The sequence below is a fragment of the Anser brachyrhynchus genome (genome assembly GCF_964034855.1).
Source record: "Anser brachyrhynchus genome assembly, chromosome: 1".
NCBI lineage: Eukaryota > Metazoa > Chordata > Aves > Anseriformes > Anatidae > Anser > Anser brachyrhynchus.
This window is the reverse complement of record NC_137694.1, coordinates 62,342,826-62,363,872: the sequence shown is the minus strand read 5'-3', so window position 1 is coordinate 62,363,872 and position 21,047 is coordinate 62,342,826. Positions and strand designations below refer to the sequence as shown.

At 37.8% G+C, this 21,047-nt stretch overlaps 1 protein-coding gene across 13 annotated transcripts in view; it reads left to right on the top strand.

Moving 5' to 3' along the window:
• The window catches only part of CHRM2 (cholinergic receptor muscarinic 2), a 148,673-nt gene that overhangs the window by 59,535 nt on the left and 68,091 nt on the right, over positions 1-21,047 (top strand). The window lies entirely within an intron of this gene.

The window sequence follows — 21,047 nt, the reverse complement described above, 5'->3', positions numbered from 1 at the left end:
GTATGTACCCACAGAGGCAGCTTGACTCTTCTGAAGCTTGCATCCCCTGGGCAAACATGGTCACGCTGCAAACATTGCAGCTGTGGGGAGAGATTGGCTAGTGACATGCTCTGTGCAGAGATTAGCAGTGAGTGGGTAAATTCTCCCTTGTTGGTTTGCAAATAAGCATTACTCAACCTTTTGCCTAGGTCTGCGATAAACCAGCTAATTCAGCTCTGTAGCAATAGAGCAGACTGCACATTAGCTATTAGCAAACTGCCACACCTAGATATGTAACACACCTGGCACTACAGTTCATCCACCAGCACAAATGAAAAACACAGCAAAGACATCTAAATCACTGCTTAATTCAAGCTAGGGACTGCTCTGTGTGTGCAGAAGTTAAGCCAGGAACAATGCTGGAGTTGCACCTTATGTTAACACTTCAGTGAGGACAAGCCCTCCTCAGAGAAAGATTAAACTGCAGTGACATACAGCGTCTTGACACTTGAATGAGAACACCTCCAAGATTTTTAATACACTTTAATTCACAGCGTTAGCTGATTCAGTTTGCCTTACTGCATGTAGGCAAGCCTACTCCAGGTAGGCAAGCCTGCACTGAATAGTTAGTACACCACGAGCTATGTGTCTGCAGTGAGACGAAGCTTGCTTGAAATCTAAAAGGTGGCATGTATTTTGCTGCAGAACTCTCACCCAAGTAAACCAATATAACTGAAATGTTTAATTTAATCTCATCACTTTTTTTTTTTTTTTAATAAAATAAAAATACTCCAGTTGACAGGTGACAGGACAAGGGGGAATGGGCTAAAGTTGTGCAAGGGGAGGTTTAGGTTGGATATTAGGAAGAACTTCTTTACTGAAAGGGTTGTTAGGCATTGGAATAGGCTGCCCAGGGAAATGGTTGAGTCACCATCCCTGGAGGTCTTTAAAAGACATTTAGATGTAGCCCTTAGTGATATGGTTTAGTGGAGGACTTGTTAGTGTTAGGTCAGAGGTTGGACTAGGTGATCTTGGAGGTCTCTTCCAACCTAGACGATTCTGTGATTCTGTGATTCAGTTACACAGACATTTACCTGAACTCAAAACCAAATTTTTAGTTCCTATTACCAGGGTAACAGGTTTCATTTCCACATCTAAATATAATTTTCTTCTCAGTTCTTTTTCCCAGCGTTAAATTAACAACAGCAAACAAAGATGGTATTATCATAACTTATCAGAAGTATTTTAATGAAAATGAAAACTAGACAAAATTAAGAAAAACTGTTGACCAAAGTGTCAACACTAATCCCTAGCCCAAAATGATGACTAAATAAAATCAAGTGAATTTCTGAGTTAGTGTAGAAAAACATTTTGCTTTTCTGTAATAGACATCTCTTCCAAATGCCCCTTTCATGGCATGCTGTAGGAAAAGTGCTTGCATGAATATTCTCTATAGCTTTAGCAAACCAAGTGAGAATCCTCTCAAAGATGTTCCTTCCATTTCTATTTTTATTTTTATTTCTGAAAAAAAGTTGTTTTTTCAGACAACAACAGTTATAGGATTTTTCTAGTACAACATATATAAAAAAAAAAACGTGTAATTAGAAAAAAAAAAGATATTTACCTTTGTCAGAAATATTGTGGACATTTTGGAATATCAAACACATCAGCCTTTTGAGATTAATATTCTTCTCTTTGATCAAAAGAATAAACATTTTGCAGTGAAATATTTACAATTTGAGATTATTTTCCACTGTCTTTTGTGTGGAAATAGGACATAAAAATTTCATTTGTGTGGGTTGAATACAAATTATAAATATTCCTTAGAGGAAGACAACTTAATTTTCCACATTTCTCTGACTGAGAAGCTGTTCAGACCAATGTGTAGTTTTACAGCATTCAGGCTTTGAAGTACCTAAATGTCCTCATGTTGCATTAAGACTAGGCTTATGTATGTCCTGCATAAGCAAAGGACTCTTCATACCTGTCCTTCAACTCTGCTCAGAGCCCATCCCATTAAAGAAAAAACATCTCAAAAAGACAGGAAGCCAAAATAGAAACAAAAATATTATCAAACCTCTGCACAAGGTCAGACTACCTCCTGGATCAATTGCTCTTAATTAGTTACAAATATTAGCAACCCCCCAAAAAAAATCAATAGACTAAAGGGAAATGTTAAGTTGGCAAAATTAGCTGATGGCAATGATTAGGTTAACGAAGACAGTATACGTAGGTTTGCAAAGTACTCCAAATGAATTATAGTACATACAAGGGTGGTAAATACAGACCCACCTGAGACTGTCCACGTACATTGACAGATTTTGAAATCAAAGCAATCTTGCTAGGGAAAGAAACTAATGATTAAGGGCGTCCAGTTTATCAAGAAGTGGTCCAAAAGCAGAAACAACACACTGAAGAGGGAGGAAATAAATAAAATGTAATGTGAAGTGTTTCATCCACGGTGGTTTCAGCCCTCTCATTTTTGCTTTCAGTTTTCTTGCCCTTAGGAAAGGAAAAAATAAAATAGAAACAGAAAGAGGAGGCATTACTGTCTAGTGTCTACAAGCACTGAGGGAACACATCAGTATAAGAAGGAATTGAAGAGGCTGGGAGAGTTGACTCTAAAAAGGGAAGAGTTCTATCAGTCATGATAGAGTTATAAAAACAAATGAATTGCCTAAAGAACACCAAAGAGAGATGTCTGTTTACCTTGAGTTCAATAATACAGGATGCATTAATAGGCAGCAAATGTACAACAGGGGAAAAGAAATACAGTTTCATGCAACATTTAATTAAATTGGAGCTTCTCACTGCAGGGAGATTTTACTGATACTAAAAGCTTGGCAAGATTTAAAAAAGGATTGTGTTTGTATGAATTACATGGAATATACATTCTTATTTTTTGGAAATAGGCTGATTACAGAAGACATTATTGTCAAACAAGGTATCAGGCTGGAAACCTAGGGCTTGATCCTATTGTCAGTAAAGTATATGGAGAGCTTTTAACATGGGAAGAATTTCAAGACTCTGTCCTGCCACCACTGTGCTACCATAAATGCCAAGAGTACTTTGTTACAGGCTTTAAATGGCAACAGAATAAAGCAAATTCTAAGCACTTTTTGGAAATGCCTTATTTAATTCTCAGTCTGAGACATTCAATGGCAACCAAGGTGGCAAACAAGCTATTGACCTTTTCCAGCATGCACCAAATGCCAGTTAAGTACTTCTCATCTTTATTCCTTCAATACAATCCACTTCAAGAATACAGGGACCCTACAGTCTGTAACACAAACTGGCAAGGAAAAAAAAAAAAAGGAGAGAGAGAGAGAGAGAGGGAGAGAGAGAGAGAGAAAGAAGGAAGGAAGGAAGGAAGGAAGGAAGGAAGGAAGGAAGGAAGGAAGGAAGGAAGGAAGGAAGGAAGGAAGGAAAAGAAAGAAAGAAAGAAAAAGAAAGGAAAGAGAAAGAAAGAGAAAGAAAGAAAGAAAGAAAGAAAGAAAGAAAGAAAGAAAGAAAGAAAGAAAGAAAGAAAGAAAGAAAGAAAGAAAGAAAGAAAGAAAGAAAGAAAAGGAAGAAAGAAAGAAAGAAAGATTAAAAAGTTTGCTTATATTGTTTGCCCCAGTTTAATATTGTTGATTCTTTGTCACAGCACTTACCATGACACACTGTTAGAAGATAACCAGTAACAAATTCTCATGCGTAAAAACAATACTAGGTTTGCACTGGAGACAAAGTGGTTTTTACAACCCTTAACAAGTGCTATTTTATACCACATAAAAAAATAATATTTTCAGAAGCAAAAGTTGAACATTCTAATGACCAGCAAACTTGTTTTGCAGTATGCCTTATTTTATCTTACAAATGTTCACAAGATCCCTGTCCAAAACCTACTGAAGCACAGTGGACTTTAGAGAGCTTACATTCAACTCAAATAAATTTAATTTATGACAAAACCTTTTTATTTGGTTAACTATATATATATATATGTGTGTGTGTGTTTCCGCACTCTTAATCAATATCAGGTGCCACGTATGCCTCTGGCTGCTTGTCGTTTAGAAGTGTATTTTGGGAAATCTAGGGAGAAAAGTCTGGAGAAAATCTAGATGTCTGGACGATATCCATTAATGTAAAGTTTTGCTGTAATAACATAATCCCTCTGGTATTCATCCAGTGTTACTTCACACTCTTGGTCCATATTAAATTTCCACAAAGCAGAGTTAATGAAATATAAGAATTTCTTTCCCATAATACTTACTGTTTTCTAAGAGGTTTTTCTTTCTAAGCCTGATCTCAGACAATGAATTGCTCTCATAAGTCTGTGGTGTTCTGTCAATCTTCATTCTTATAGTTGATCCTGTCTTGCTTCTTTTTCTTAGCATCTAGAAGTCCAGCTCCTTGAACCCAAGTGCAATTTTTAATAATAAACAAGTTTAGACTTGTATAAATTCCCCAAATGAAAGTGGTGAAGGAAGAGTGCTTCCATGTACTGTGATATCCTTCTGACAAAATATAATTAAAATATTTTCATGCTGGTTTGCTTGCTCTGCCTTTCGTGAATGATGAAGTCTATCAAGCTATTATTTGTCTCCACATTGTGTGAGGAAGGATTAAGCCACTGAAGTGTTCGATATCAGTAAATGATCTGGAACTCCATAAAAGCATCAATTATTATGCAGTTAAAGATGTCTTAGTGCTCTCTCGAGAAGCTGGAGTTTTGCCTTTGTTCCTCTGTTGACAAAGTGTGGGTTTGACTATCTCCAGAGAAAGAGAGATCACATACAACTAAAATGGAAACTATGAGACTGTGCAAAAGAGAGGGAACTTTCTTAATTATTTATTTGGATATGCTGGAAGAAAAATAGAAATTAAGTCAATGCAGAAAAAAGATACCCTACTCAGATCTCTGAAATGATCAGCCCCTCTGCCTGAGCCTCCCTGTTCTGTTCTGACACAACACAGTGGGAACATGTCCTGGGGCCACATAATCTTTGGAATCTTTGATGGAGCAACCAGCAAGAACTGCAATTAATTTGAAGTTATCAGTGTCTGAATGAGTGCTGGAAGCCTGGAAATTTACTGACTGAGGAATAGAGACTTGCTTAAAGCCAGATTGTCACCTTTTTTTTAGCCAGTAAGACTGTACTAGCTTTAATGCAGCATGCCGATTTACAGCCAAAGAGGGTATGAAACATCAAGCAGACAGATGTACCAATAACTTTGCATCCTCTTTGCGCTTTGCATCCTCTGATATCTTAGTTTTCTCTCTCTCAGATCTGTGAGCAGAGGAATGGTACTTCATATAAAACTGGGAAAACATCACAGGCTGCACCTTTAAGACTCCCCACCATTCCCATAGTCTCTTTCCCAAGTATAAAAACTGTTTGAGCTAAAGCAAATAATATATTTGTGTTTAGTGGGAATTGCATATAAATCTCAATGTAATTATAACATACATAAAATAAAGCTGGTGACCTTAAATTACACAATAAAATAACAGGGAACATCTTAAAATTAATGTTAACTAATTAAAAGCATTATTCAGTTAATGAATGATTCATGATTCATATTACTGAAATTGCCAACCATTACCTCAAATTATATATTGGTCACATCCTTTCAGCACTCTTGATAATTGCAATTATGTCAGTGTAAGTACTCTAAGCTACAAAGCCAGTATGTGATCTTCTTCAAGCCTTCTTGCCTCATCCTCAGAGTAAGACCAATCTGAGGTCCTTAGATCACTCAATGTTGCAGTGGGCAAGTATATTTTTTTACAGAGAATGACATCTTTCGGAGATCTAATGGTGTAACAAAGGCTGAAAAATGTGCACAGTCATGGGTTATCCCAGCACACCTTATGCTAGCCAAACAGCGTTTTTGGCCTGTGGGAACACAGGTGTTGCCCAATGACTTTGTAATCCTTTGTAATCCTCTCTCTAGCCCTGTCCAATAGTGCTTCAAAGAATCTTATCAGAGACACCAGAAGTTCCTAAATAAATGCTAAGATGAACAGTTGCTATTACAAAACAGAATAAAACAAAGATGAAAAACAACCGAACAAAATCTGTTTAAGTTAGACTGCTTAGAAATTATCCTAAAACCTGAAATACACACACAGGTGAGTGAGTTAGAAGGCCAACATGACATCTCCTCCTTCACATTGCAACCTTGTATTATGATCATTTAACATATACCTATTATGAGCACATATGTTCAACCAGTTTTAAATGCTCATAAGTCCTTGATCCCTAACTTCTCTTGTGTCAGTGAGCTCTGCAGCTGTGTGTGCAGGATGTGAAAATCCATCTCCTTGTATCACATTCTTATCCATGCAGTTTCAAATTTCTCTAAAGTCCCCCTGTTTGGGAGGGATGGGACAAAATAAGTGTCCAATTTGACCTCTGTCTGACACTGAGTGTCTTTCATGTGATCACTACATCACAGTGTACCTTTTTTTCTCCAAGGTAAACAGTGACAGTCTCTGATCTCTCAGTAGGTAAACTAAATAAATCTTGGTAGATGCAGAAGAGGTGAAAAACATTTCAATCTGAAATGTTTAGAGAGAAGTATATTAACTCGGTGTAGCCACTATATAGATTGGAAACAATTGCTTAGCATACTTTGTGGTAAATATTGTGGTGCAGTTTTTCTTTCCTTTCTAGTTAAATTGCTTATTTCCTTATTTAATCACTTACTTGTTGTACAACAGGGAGCTTTTAAGCTAACTTTTGAGGTAGCGAAAACCATAATTCAATCAGGGTATGAAATGAGGAATGTTTGAATCTTTTCTCGCAGGGAACTTTTCATGATTCAGAAGACAGACAAGAAGAAGGAAAGCTTCTTCTATAGTAAACAGGAAAAAGCCTCTGCCTGCTGTACTGCCAGGATTAAAAGATGTAAATGTTGTGAAGTTTTAGAAGTATCTGCTTTAGAATTTGAGATTAAACAGATGGCTTGATTTGGGTTTCTGAAATATATTATCCAGAAAGGTTTATTGACCTTTCTAGAACTAGATACTGTTTAAATGCTAAAAATCAAGGCATTTTTTCTTCACGTCAAAAGACTGAAGAGGTCAAAGTCACTTTGCTTCTTATCGAAATAGACACTAAATTGTCACCACAGCTGCCATCACTGTGTTCACTGACCTCTTGCCTCTGTTTGACTCAGAGTGAGAAATTGAGCAACTGCTTTCATAGAAATTTCTACTGTTATCCTCTACAGCATTGCCTTGAATTTTTCTCATTTCTTTGTTCCCCTGCCCTTTACAAAACACATAAATATATCTTTCTCCCTCCCAGGTGTAACTTACTACACTAATGGAGTACCAGCAAATTTACACTGGTCTCTTAAGGAGCAGTTAAACCTCATTTTCCCATATCTACCTTTAACTGTCACCACTGCACACTGTTTAGATTATACCATAGTTTTTATTCCCTACCCTTAGTCCCCCTGCTATTGCTCTAGTATCTCAAACAAGTGATGCATGGCAGCCTGACATGCCAAGGCAATGTGTTTGAGGAACATCCAGTTGCAGTTTTCTCCTCCATAACAACAAAACAAAAAGTCAGGCGAATAAATTACAGGGGAACCCTTGCAGTTTTATGACACAGTTTATTTGCCATGAGCTGGTCACTGCTGGGTCTCTCTATCCCCAAGAGACCATGAGTGTATGCAGATATGATTTGTAACCCAGCACAAGACAAATCATCAGCATTAGAGAAATGACACTTGCAGCTGAACATAATAAAAAGCATTTCACGAGGGAGGCTGGCTGGCCAGTTTCATTGCCATACTGTTTACACCACTCATTTCAAAGTATTTATAACATACTTGATTGACTGTCATTTTCTTCCAGATGATGTTGCACAATTAGTTGTAGAAGGGAGATGAGACAAAGATGAGAGCCTGAAATGCTCCCTAGGATACAACTGGATAGCAGAGACTAAATGGCATGGTCTGGGGCTCCCAGAACAAGAAGGATGTAAACCAGGTCCAGAAGAGTTCTCCAGAGTTGATCAGGGGGCTGGAGCACCTCTTCTATGAAGAAAGGCTGAGAGATCTGGGGATGTTCATTCTGAAGAAGTGGAGGTTTGGGGGAGACCTCATTGCAGCCTTTCAATACTTAAAGGGGGTTTATAAAAAAGATGAAGAGAAACTTTTTCCTCAGGCAGAAAATGATAGGACAAGGGGAAATGGTTTTAAACTAAAAGAGGGGAGATTTAGATTAAATGTGTGGAGGAAATTCTTCACTCGTATGGTGGTGAGGCACTGGAACCAGTTGCCAAGAGAAGTTGTGGCTGTCCCACCCCTGGAGGTGTTGAAGGCCAGGTTGGATGAGGTCCTAGGCAACCTGGTCTAGCGAGTGGTATCCATCTCCATTGCAGGGTTGTTGGAACTAGATGACCTTTAAAGTCCCTTCCAACCCAAGCCATTCTACGATTCTGTAATTATTTTTCTGGCATGGTGAGGATTCATGTTTCACATCTTCAGACACCTAGCTGAGGTCCTTGGGTTAGAACCCTAAGAGAGAGGAGAGAAAGGCTTTGGGATGTTAATCGAGAGCTCTGAAGTGCAAATCTCTGTGAAAGGACCTCTTTATCTTTATGCATTTTGAAACTGAAGATAAGGCTGCTAACTTAGGTACCACTATTGAAAATCAGCCAGTCTAATTATGAAACCTCTCTCTTCTATCCTTCTGCTGTTCTGTAGTAATTAACCAGTAACTATTGCTAGCAGACAGATATTGAACTGTGTGCTGACATAGCTAGGCTTGTGTTCCTCTGTCATGATACCATTCTACATGCATAGCTTTTATTCCTATCTATGGGCAAGGACTTTTTCCGGATTTCTCTTCACTTTGACTTCCACATTTTCTTACTCTTTATTTTTTTTACTTCCTATAATTTAGTTGCATTATCCCAGAGTGGAGAACCCTGGGTAGGTTCATGAAACATCACAAAAGTGGACTGTTCATTTCTCACCCTTCACAAGTTTGAAAATACCCATAAGGCAATTATCATCACTGTTACCTTCAATGCAGAAGTGATTTTAAAGGATAAATGTAGTAGGCTTAGTCCTGCTTCCCAACACAGAGGAAATCTCTTGTAAGTTGGCATACATCACACATCTCACTTGCAATGTCCTGCCCTATATGTTCCCCTCTTTCCAGATAAAATTGAAAGTATTTTTAATTCCAATTTGTAAAGCTTTGTATGCAGTTCTGTCAAACAAGAAAAGCAAGTCAACAGAACTAGGTGTGCTGGCCAAATCCAGAGTTCAGGAGTCCTAGATGCTTGTCAGCTGTTCCTAACAGGTCAAAACTGCTATCAGACATTATTCGCATATCAGTGTGTCTCCAATTTTATACTGACTGTCTCATAAACTGATATGTGGCACTGACAGTAATAATGAGCATGGATTACCACTTCCTGGATTTTTCTGAAGACAGGCAGTACCACATTGCTGAAATATACAAAATCATGCTTGAAGGCGCATGAAGAACGCAGCACACTACAATTTCTTGAGACCATCCAGAATGGATTCTTTTCTGTTGACTCCAAAATCCACCATACTGAAAAAAAGTTAGACTGGAATGAATGAAAATCTCTCATACGTCCCATGGAAATGCACTAAAAAAAATTAACCTGCTTATTCTTGCGCATAGTGTATCATCATCAGTGTTGCCATGAAATTAGAAACTGGTGGCTGGTGATACAGCTTCCGTCTTTTTCCCTTTCTTCACTGAGTTTCTGATGCAGTTTCTGTTCCTTCTGAAGCTGCTCTTACACCAGGTCCCTTTAACCAAAACAAAGTAGTCTCTGTCACACAGTAATGGGAGGCTACTAAAAAAGTACCTGGATGAGATACAGGTGTGAGTTTCTCCATTTAAGATGTACATTAACCTGCTGTTTCTTGTATTTATAACAGTGTTAAGGAATGAAATAATACAAGTGTCAAAAAAATAATAAAAATAAAAGATTTTAAAACAAAAGTGCAATAAGTTGTTCTCCAGGCAGAAATCAAATATTTTTTTAACATGTAACACAAAGTGATGATCATCTGGGGTAACACTTGAGACCCTGAAAATATATCAAATATGTGAATAAGCGAAGAATGAATAGGATCTGTGGTAGACATAGACTGTTCAAAGTAAAGAGCACTTTGATAAGACAACCAGTTTCAAATCATTCTGACATATTAAGTAGTAGATAACATGAGAAAGTAGACAGTGAATTTGTTGAGGAATTTCAGCTGGTAGACTCCCAGCACAGTCTGGCAGACTGGCGAGCAATAACAGGAGAGCAAGGGATGGTAGAGTCGTGGCTCATACAATACATGAAAGGCCTGTGGAGGTGGAAAGAGGAAATAACCTAGTGGTTCTCTACTAGGCATTTGTCAATTGATGTGACAAAGATCTAAGGGAGTGGGTCAGTAATCAGAGAACGCTACTTGCACTGCTGAATGCTGCTGCTATGTGCTTGCAGATAAGAGAGGGTTACAGGTGATAGATTCCCTCCGATATCTGGTGCCTCAGTTTACTTGTTTCAGTAACAGGTGGAAAAAGTGTTTGAAAAGCACTAGTATGATGTGAAAGTTCAACAAATATAAGGCACGAGTATCATTTTTAAAACAAAATAAATAAATAAATAAATAAATAAGCTGCCTTAATTCATTGGGATTAGTTCATTAGTTAATTATGGAGGACTGGAACTAGAGACACAGCATCTATCACAGTTACAAGAGACAGACACAGTTACAAGAGACAGACTGGAGCTCTTGGTTGTAGGATCTTTTTGCTGGACTCAGAGAGCTCTTCAGAAAGTTTGTACAAATATTTGCAGAAATAGCAGATAAATGCAAGGAAAATGCTCTGAAACCAGAGAACACTAACTATTTGACAAGACAATTCTTAAACGTCTTTTAAGCACCATAGTAATTCAGGTCTCAGAACTGTCCTTTTGATTTCCTGAATGTCTATAAAATTGGAAGCAGAGACTGAGAGGAAAAGCAAATATCAGGCAGGATGTGTTTCAAAAGTTTGTTCCAGAAGGAAAGATTTTTCTTGTGAGTAGAAAAAACGGCCATGAGAAAAAAAAAATATATATATAAAAAAAAAATCTACTTTGAAAGCAGCCCTGTGGAGTCTTCAAATCCTAAAGAAGTTATCTTTGCTAATCTCCAGGGAGGATGGCAAATGACAGAACAGAAAGTCAGTGCACAGCTTAGTGGGTACAAATGATGGAACACACTGCAGTTTGCATAAAACAATCTTTAGGGAAGCAAATGTGTTTAGAATATATTCTGTAGTTCTTTCAAATGTCATCACAGGACCAGTTATGAAAGTGGATGAATTAATGAGTTAGAATGTATAGACATTCATGGGAATTTTTCCATAACTGTGTTCCCTGCTAGATCTTTTGAAGCAAAAGAGAGGTGTTAATGATGACACAGTCTATCTGGTATCTGTGCTAAAAACTACTAACCCAGTGTTGTCAAAACATATTATAATTGATCAAGAAAGGTAGAAATTCCTTGCGATATTTTTGTTCTCCTTCTGTGTGGCTCATTATGCTTTGCAATATCTTTTCTAAAAGGCAGCAAATGTTGTGAATGAGTAATGATGAAAAGTTAGGTCTTGATAGTCTCTACAATGCAAGCATCATACTGGATATAGACCTAGAGTTTTATTACATAAATACCAGCTATTCTCCCAGTACCAGTTCCAGTATACCTAAGTTTTGCTCCCTTGGGGTTGCTCTGTTCCTCAGTATTAACATATTGGAAACATCCATAGCACAATGTCACCGTGTCTGTCTACATATAGCCTGATTTAAGGATGTGAAAATAGCTTTGATTCCAGAAATTCTTAATTTATTTAACTGAATTTGCAATCTTGATATTAATAACACAATTAGGGGTTTGGGATTAACTTTTTTATTATTAATATTTTATTTTATTCTTTTTTTTTTTTTAAGGGAAGGATTTATGCATTTGTTCATCTGTGCAACTATCATCCACTACCCTTTCTATAATCAGAAATAACAGCATACTCTGCTAGCTGTACAAACTAGCCATAAGCCAATAACATACTTTAAAAATCTAGTTTAAAGCTTTGTCTCACTCTTTATTTTCTTCCCTACCTATTTCTTCTGCTATGTGTATCATAAGATCTCTAGCTTTCAGCTCTGCTTTACTACACTATTTCTTGTTTTGTTTTGTTTTTTTTTTCTTTCATTTCCTTTTCTTCTACTATATTCCTACTTTGGTTCTTCTGTCGTCTAGCATATCCCTTATCATTTCTTTATTCTGTTCACCCCAAGATTACCACTCTTTACCCCTTTACCATAACTTTGCTCCCCTTCTCCAGAAAGCTCAGGCTCCTTGCTGCATATCTGGCACTGAATCATCCCATACCTCTCTCTGTCCTATGGAGACACAATCATTCTTCACACTCTTTCCATCAGGTTCCTATCTCCATCTTTTATGCTATTCTCCCATCACCAGTGGCTGCTTGACACACTATGCATAGCAGCTGAAAACTTAACTTTGTCAGGAAGGCAGTGGAGGAATACTTCTCAAAAATAGTGGTAAAAAATAGATTTCAGTATACACCAGACCACTCCAACCAAATATAATTTATGATAAAACATTTCAGTGATAAAAGTACAGAGGCAAGACAGGTAAAATGATCACATGATGCTGTAGGAAAGAAAGTCACTAGTGCAAGCTGTCATTCTAGATAACACTTAAGGTTATAGAAAGACATTTTTTTTCCACAGTAGCTGCCCTGCAGAGACCACTTTCTCAAAATAAATGAGATCTGGTAAATACAAGATCATGATTTTGAGGTGTTAAATCTATAAGCCCCTTCCGGTGTGTGGAAATGTATGACAAGATTCACTTACACTGTGAGTGGTGAAGGAAACCACCTTTGCATGTTGCTGTCTCCATATGGATAGATGCAGCTCCTCTAGAAGCAATGATCTTTACCTTTCTTCAGGACTGGAATAGCAAAACATTATGATTTCTTATCTGGAAATCAGCAACATTGATACAATTGATTACCTTGGTTTTTTTGTTGTTGTTTTTTTTTTTTTTATTCTTCATATAATATCTCAGGCAATTTCAAAAGTATTTAGTGAAATATAAGATTTAGTTAAATACATATTAGCAATTCTGACAAAGGATGAAAGTGCAATGGAAAAGCTTTAAGAAGAAACTGCATTTTAAAACACCTGTACAACATACAGAATTAGATGTGAATATACAATAACATAAAAATGATTTAAATCTTTGTTTTCATCAGAGTTATCTTATGAAGGACTCATTTAAAAAAAAAAAAAAGTATTGAAAAGTCTTGCATAAAGTAATGAGGTAAGTTGTCTTCTGGATGAGTCATGAGCTGACCTCTTAAAACACTGTCTGAGATGTGCTGTCATCAGGGAGAAAAATCTTCTCTGGGTTTGTGAGTGTCTGTTATTACAATAATATTCAAATGGCTCCTCAAAATGAAAACTTAATAATTAACTAGCCTTCTTCTGAAAATACACAAAATTAATATTCTCTCACTATACAGAAAAAGCTGAATGCTAATATTGTTTGCTAGTTCCACAGTTTAAAGATGAATTAAAATACTAAAAAAGTGAGTTAAACTAACAACACAGTTATGTGGTAAAAACCTTCACTTAGAATCTGATTTGAAAAACTAGGATAATTTTCCTGCTTGTTTTTTTTTTACCCATAATATCTTCCCTCTGATATTCCTCGATGCTTTTTTACTAGATGAAAATGTCCCAGAACACTTCCATTTTACACTTTTATAGATACTATATGTTACACAGGTTCTTTGGGGCAGTCTGAAATGTGATTCTGCTCACAAGCAGACCCACTGACAGCACGAGGTTTATTTTCAAGCTTAGGACCAGATATTGAATTATCCGTGTATCTAAAAATGTATATAATCATTCAATGGTGCTTACAGAAATGCTTAAGCAGAATAGATATCTAACACATAGAAAAGCTGAGAGATACTAGAATCTGGCTGTGGTACAGGCTGGAAGTTCATCTTTAAAAGCAGGACTTGTGAGGCTCTATCTTCCAGTAAATTAATCAAACACTGTGTGTGAATGGCCTAATTTTGCCCTGACTGGGAGAAAAGAGACAACTCTGCAGCAACCCTCTCTGCAGGAGGCTGAATTCCCCTTGTGGTGATTCACTAGGAATTAAATTGAGGCAGAAGTTACAAAGCTGCATATTGGATAAGAATACGAGGATGTTTAAAGAAGCTACAGTGAAGAGCAACAACTTTACAATCCATTTATCAAAGCGCCCGTGTCCCTCATTTCACAGCAGGTGAGGCAATAATATGTAAGGATGGAAGAGATTATGGAGATGGCAGCTGGGGGCTTCTTGGTTTTTGTTGCTGTTTGTAGGGAAAACATTGCAAATCTGTCAGGCTCTTGCCAGTTCTTGTTATTACAACTGGATCTCAACACTTCCTTATTTACTGTTTCACTGAACATAGCAATATGGAATAAGGGCTCACTTACCTTTCACTCATAAGGATGAAGGGGAAGTAAAATGATAAGCATGAATCACTTCTTATTTAACAGTCTTACCTGGGCCAGATCTGCCAGGCTCACACCAACTTCATTGTATCATTTCAAGGCTTTGATCCAGGTTTTAGCTCAGCTCCACTGCATTAAATGAATCCTCTTACTTTCCTTCACTCCTTTCTCAAACCCTGCTTTTTCCTTTATCTTTGAGTATTTTTGTCCTCCCTTAGCAAAAGTTATGTATGCCTACAAAAGCAGGCACAGAAATGTCTACCATCAGAGATGTGTCCCAAAATCTCACCAGATCTCAGCAAGCAGAGGCTTTGTGTATCAATAGGAAAGCCCATTTCACTAGATGTCCAGCCTGAAAAGAGACAAAAAAACAAAAAGTGAGCATACATCCCACTCCATCCAGTACCTTGAACTGTGGCATGCTTTGAAGTTCTAGTGTTTTGAAAACCTCTTCTGCCTGGCACTGTGCAATTCTGAGTGAGAAACCACCCAAGCCCTGTAGATCTTTCAAGTCTCAGTTGTAAGAGAAACTTGGAGTGGGAGAAAAAGATAAAATCCACAGAAGGAAGAATGAAATGGAGAAACTGCATGCCATAGACATTAGTATTCAGGTGCCTTAGGTGACTTTGGTTTTAGAGGTGATGTGCTGCACCAACAATTTTCAGGGACAGGAACTGATTCCAGACAAGTTTAACCTGTCTTTGCTTTTGTTTCAAAATCCTTGTTCCTTTAAAGCTATATGTCATTGTAGTCAACGTCATCAGCCCTTCTAATATAGTGGTTCTGTCCTGATACACCCTGCAAGTCCTTTCATTCTCAAGTATTTTGCAGGTTATATTTCTGTTACTATTAGGATAGTCAAAAAAAAAAAAAAGAGAGAGAGAGGGTTCTAATCTGCCTTTGCTGTAATCAGAGCTGAACTAATTATGGAGGTAACTATTCCCTGAACATCAGTATCATTTTTGGACTATAATATAAATGAAGTGAATCTGTATACCCTCATCCAATTTGTTGATGGATGAAAATCAGAAGAATCATGTTAACAGTTCACATGATAATACAACAAGCCTGGCTACTTTCCTGCAAGCCTCTGTGGCTGAACTGTATGTGACCAATCTCAATGGTTCTGTGATGAGCCTTTGCAGTGGAAAATGCATCTAAGCTAAATGATCATTGCAGACTGCATTCATGTCAAGGCCATTATACTTGGAGAGGAAACAGCTGGTCCTTCAATGCTTGTATGTTTGGGACCAGAGATGGACAGCTGTCATTGCTACTGATAAAAGTAATTTGGAAGGGAGGGAAAAGATGCACATAATATAATAGAGATGGAGAGGGTTGGCTCTGTTTGATCCTATTCACCAGTAAGCCCATTAGGCCTGCTAAATTAGTCATTTCTCTAGCTTATACATAAGCTAGTACTTGTTTGGAAGACAGTACAGAGTTCAGGAACTTCCCATTTACTTTATTACAACAGGTATGTTAACTTGCAGTAGGGCAAGGAAAGAAAAAAGGGCTAAGCGCAAATGTAGGGTCTGTTGCACCCGTGCTTAAAGATCGTTTACTTTGATTTGAGCTGTTGTACCTGAGGAGTTACTCTTGTGGCTGAGCATCACCAGCATAAAGATTCGCTACCATCATAGATATCCTGCTCACATTATATCTTGCACCAGGAAAACTCTGGAAGTGAGGCAGATCTGTGATTCTGATCTGTGCTCCTTAAAATCACCCTCCACGGGCTTTTATATCCATCCTGGGGGGCCCTTTCTTTCAGACTGGTTGCAGTAGGCAACTGGTAATCAACAACAGGTCAGAGATACGGAAATCAGGACAAGTAGACGCTGCTTCTGATTCTGTGGGCCATCTGTTATCTTCAGCTCCTAGGAATTAGCATATATCCTGCAATGGAGGCTAAAGGCTGGTGAGTACTCCTGAGCAAACCCTGGGACAGTTACAGTGCAGCTCCAATACTGTGGTAGCCTTGATTTCTGTGTCCCCTCTGAGTAAGAAGCCAAGGATCTGCATTATGCTGATTCCTTTTTTCTCTGTAGCATGTTTTTCCAGACTCCTAGACTGTTTTATGTACAATTATGTGGGTTGCATTTGTATTTTCTGACTCCATATTAAATAAGAGGAAATGTGTTCCTGCTTCCCTGACCCATTGTGCATGTGAACTTCATTGCGTATCTTAGAATCACATAACTACAGAGGCACCAATTCAGGTGGAAGAAGCATTTAGAAATCTCCACTTCCTACTTCCTGCACAAAGCAAGGTCAGTGTCATGCTCAGACCAGGTTGCTCAGGATTTTACCCATTTAAGCTTGAAAAACTCCAGAGATGTAGGTTGTACATCTCAAGGCAACCTTGTACACTGCTTTACTGTCCTCATGATGAAATAATTTCTCCTTAAATCCCATTAAAACCTTACCCCTATTTCTCATTATCCCACCATGCACCACTGTAAAAAGTCTGGCTCTACCTTCTCAATAACTTTCCTGTAGGTTCTGGCAGGCTTCTATCAGGTTACCCTAAAGCCATCTCTCCTCTATGCCAAACAAGTCCCTTAACATCCCCTCATGTGCTGTGCTTTTCAGGATATCAAATGGTATATCCTCCATTCCTGATTTTGGACCTACCTATGGCTTGCTCTCAAATTGCTTTCTAAGATGCATCTCCCACTGGACAAAAACGTTTTTGGACTAGACATCTCTGCTAGGTACAGGGCAAAGCACAGCTGCCCCTGGGAATATTGCATTACCTCTCCTGCTCTGTATGGGTTCAGTGACTGAACTGTAAGAACCAATCTCCAATCCATCATGTGTCTTAGAAATTTCCTGTAGTCTCCATTGATTTTTTTTGAGTAAAACTTATATATACAACTGCCTCTGTGTCTTTCCTTTTACACAGAGAGGACTTTAATTAGTGCCCTTTGTGTTAAGCTATTAGAAGTGACCACCTGTGGTATCTTGAAGTTATTCATATTTTTAAGTGTTTTTTAAACATTAGGTCTATGCCACCCAGAGATTTTCCAGCAGGGAAAGAATATTTAGTTGCATGGCAGCTTTTCCATTACTTTACACTACAGGGGTGGCATAAAGGAGCTCAAGAAAAGTCAGAATCTAGTAGTGATGATTCTACTACAGGGAATATTATTTTTCCTTTTTTTCCCTTTTTTTTTTTTTTGGGGGGGGGGGGGGAGGGAGTTCAGAATATTTTCCTGTTATTTATTTGTTCTTTTGTCCAATTCACTCAGCATTTATTTATTTATTTATTTTAATTCAGAGAAACACTTGCCCATGGTAGTTATGCAGTTTCTTTCTCCCTTCTGTTTGCAGTAAGATGGCCCTATTTTTGCCAGGATCTCTTCCATTTCATTCCAGTAGTTCTGCTCCTTGCAGCTATTTCCTCAGTTTTAATTTCCAATTTATAAAGGCATGTCTGTTCTCCCTATCTTCTCTGTAGAACAGGTGAATAAAAAAGATGGAATTTTATTCCTTAGTTGTTCTGCTGTTTATCATGTCTGTTCATAATCTTATTACTATGTCCTTTGTTATGGTGTTTTTGCTATCCTCTGTCATTCACAAAATGCTTTTATCAGCTAAGGATTCCACATTACTTTATGACTTAAAATGATTATATATGTAGAGATCCATTTGACCATAAACATAATGCAATTGCCTGCTGGGTGATCTGCAGCAGGTGCTTAAAAGTGGGCAAGCATTGTCCACTAAATACTCCTGAAAAAAAAGCCTACAAAGTAGACTGCATGTACAGCTCTGGGATACCCGTGAGCATATTGAGCCTCAACCCTCAACCCAGCCTTCTGCTTTGCAGTTTTGTTTTGCCTGAACTTATGTCTGACAACTTATTGACAACAGTCACAGCCCTCAGTAGTTTTGTATGACCTTATGCTAAGGTGAGAAAGGAGAGTGCTATCTTTTGGAAGCAGGAAGCGCTTGGTTCGACACTATGAATGTTACAAAGTGTGTGCTAGAGAAAGACTTTTCCCCTAAGTGATGAACAGAAAACATTATCCCAGGGTAGTTTACAGTAAGGAACACAGGAATATAATTCTGGATCCAATAAAACAATGAACCAGGACTTATTCGCAGATATCAATTCTGCATGATTGGTTGGTTTTTGGTAGAAAAATCCTGAACATACCAAGAGCAACAGAAGTTTTGCTATTGGCATGCACAGGGGTTTTGACTTATTGATTTTTTCAGAGCAATTTACCATGGGACTTCAGACTCATACTGGAGTTTGGATGAGTAATGTAGCCTATACAGTAGACCCCTGCTCTCAGCACTCTCCAAGGCAGGCTTTCATTGCCAATGTTGATGTGTAGAAATTCACAACTCACTTCACAAAATTTCTGTAATATTTTCCTGTCAGCTGCTGTTTTCATAATCACCCTGATATTTAACTCATTCTTAAGAACACAAACTTGTACAAAAATAGCATGTTTGCAGATTAGATTAGGTGAATCTAATGCAAGCAAATACTGTGTATTTTTTTCATGAACAGAGAGCTTTGTTAGGTACAGACAGAACTCAGATTAATTCTCTGAATCTCAAAAACAAACAATACAGAGAAACAGACATCAGAGATGCTTCACACTCAACAAGTGTGCACTTTTTGGTGGAAACACTGGTTACTGTTAAGTAGCTAATATAATTTGGAATATATTGGATTTACTATCCTTTGTCTAATATTCAAAGTTCTGTCCAAATCTCATTGTGTTCATTATGACAAGAAGACATATAAACAGTAAAACAATGCATCACAGATAAACTATATCAATAAATATATCAGTAAAGGACAAAAAGGATGTGAAATTATAAAACTACAATAGAATATAAATTTGCATTCCATACAAACACATGCACAGATAGACAGATCATACTTTTCAGACATTGTGGAGATTTGATTTTCTATCTTTGGCTGTAAAGGTTCTTCTTAAGGAAGCAGGAAAAATATTTGTTTTAACAGCAGTTATCTGTAACCACCTTTTGTATTTTCTGGGGCAGCTACTGTCACTATTGGTGTTATAACAGGTCTTTGAATAAAAAATAGAAGGCTAAGAGGAGATAGCCAAGAAAATAGAATAGGAAAAAATTTTCAGGGCTGTAAGAGGAAGGAAGGAAGGAAGGAAGGAAGGAAGGAAGGAAGGAAGGAAGGAAGGAAGGAAGGAAGGAAGGAAGGAAGGAAGGAAGGAAGGAAGGAAGGAAGGAAGGAGGGAAGGAAGGGAAGGGAAGGAAGGAAGGAAGGAAGGAAGGAAGGAAGGAAGGAAGGAAGGAAGGAAGGAAGGAAGGAAGGAAGAAGGAAGGAAGGAAGGAAGGAAGGAAGGAAGGAAGGAAGGAAGGAAGAAAGAAAGAAAGAAAGAAAGAAAGAAAGAAAGAAAGAAAGAAAGAAAGAGAGAAAGAAAGAAAGAAAGAAAGAAAGAAAGAAAGAAAGAAAGAAAGAAAGAAAGAAAGAAAGAAAGAAAGAAAGAAAGAAAGAAAGAAAGAAAGAAAGAAAGAAAGAAAGAAAAAGAAAAAGAGAAAGAGTTGCCTTTAAAGGAAACAGTGCTGAATTAGGACAGTGTTAGCTGATCTGAATAGAATCAAATATGCAATGCACAAGAGAACCTTCCCATCACGTGGGGAAAAATAAATAAATAATAATAGTAATAATAATAAAATATATTTAAAAAAAACAGTTGACAGATATCTAACATTAGGATGCATTTGCTCTTTGTTCACAGATTTTCTACATGTGCCAAATGAGAGGAACAGGCACATGGGTATCTTCTGAATAGACAAGTCATGGATGTTTTTAAGAACTGTAATTAAACTTCTAGTTTGAGACAAGTACATATGAAGCTCTTCTGTAGGGTACATCTCTTCGTATACATTTGCTATGACTTACAAGTTGTGAACACTATTATTCTCTAATTGTTACTTCAGTAATAGCAAGAGGCTTCAGACAGTGTAAGGAACTTGCTGTGCCAGGCACTGCCCAGCTGCACCAGAGACAATCCCAGCTGAAACTCATAAATTCAGTGAAACTGCACAGTAGCTCATCATACCATGCTCGGTTCAAATTAAGATATCAGGAGCTAGCAAGTACTAAAGAAAGCCACAGGACAGAAGATGTCCATTGGCCCCAAAGATAATGACAAACCATGTTAATGTCAAGCGGGATGAGACCCAATCTTTGAAGTTCAATGAATGGGACAGAGGCGCCTATTTGGTTAGTAAGGTCCTTCCCCAAGGCTTCCTGTTGCAAAGTACACAGGGGTAAATCCGCAGTCTGAGAGATTTACCTAACTGCAGTCTCAAGAGCTGAGCTGGCAAGGAAAGGCTGTGCCTGGGTGGAGATGGATGCTCACTTTTGAGTGATTTTCATGGAAACCAAGGAGAGCGCTTCTGGGGCACAGATATCCATGCAGGGTGCCTGACAGAAACAGACTTTGTTAGTGCTCCTATTGGCCCTGGTGAGGGAAAGAGAAAGGGCTTCTA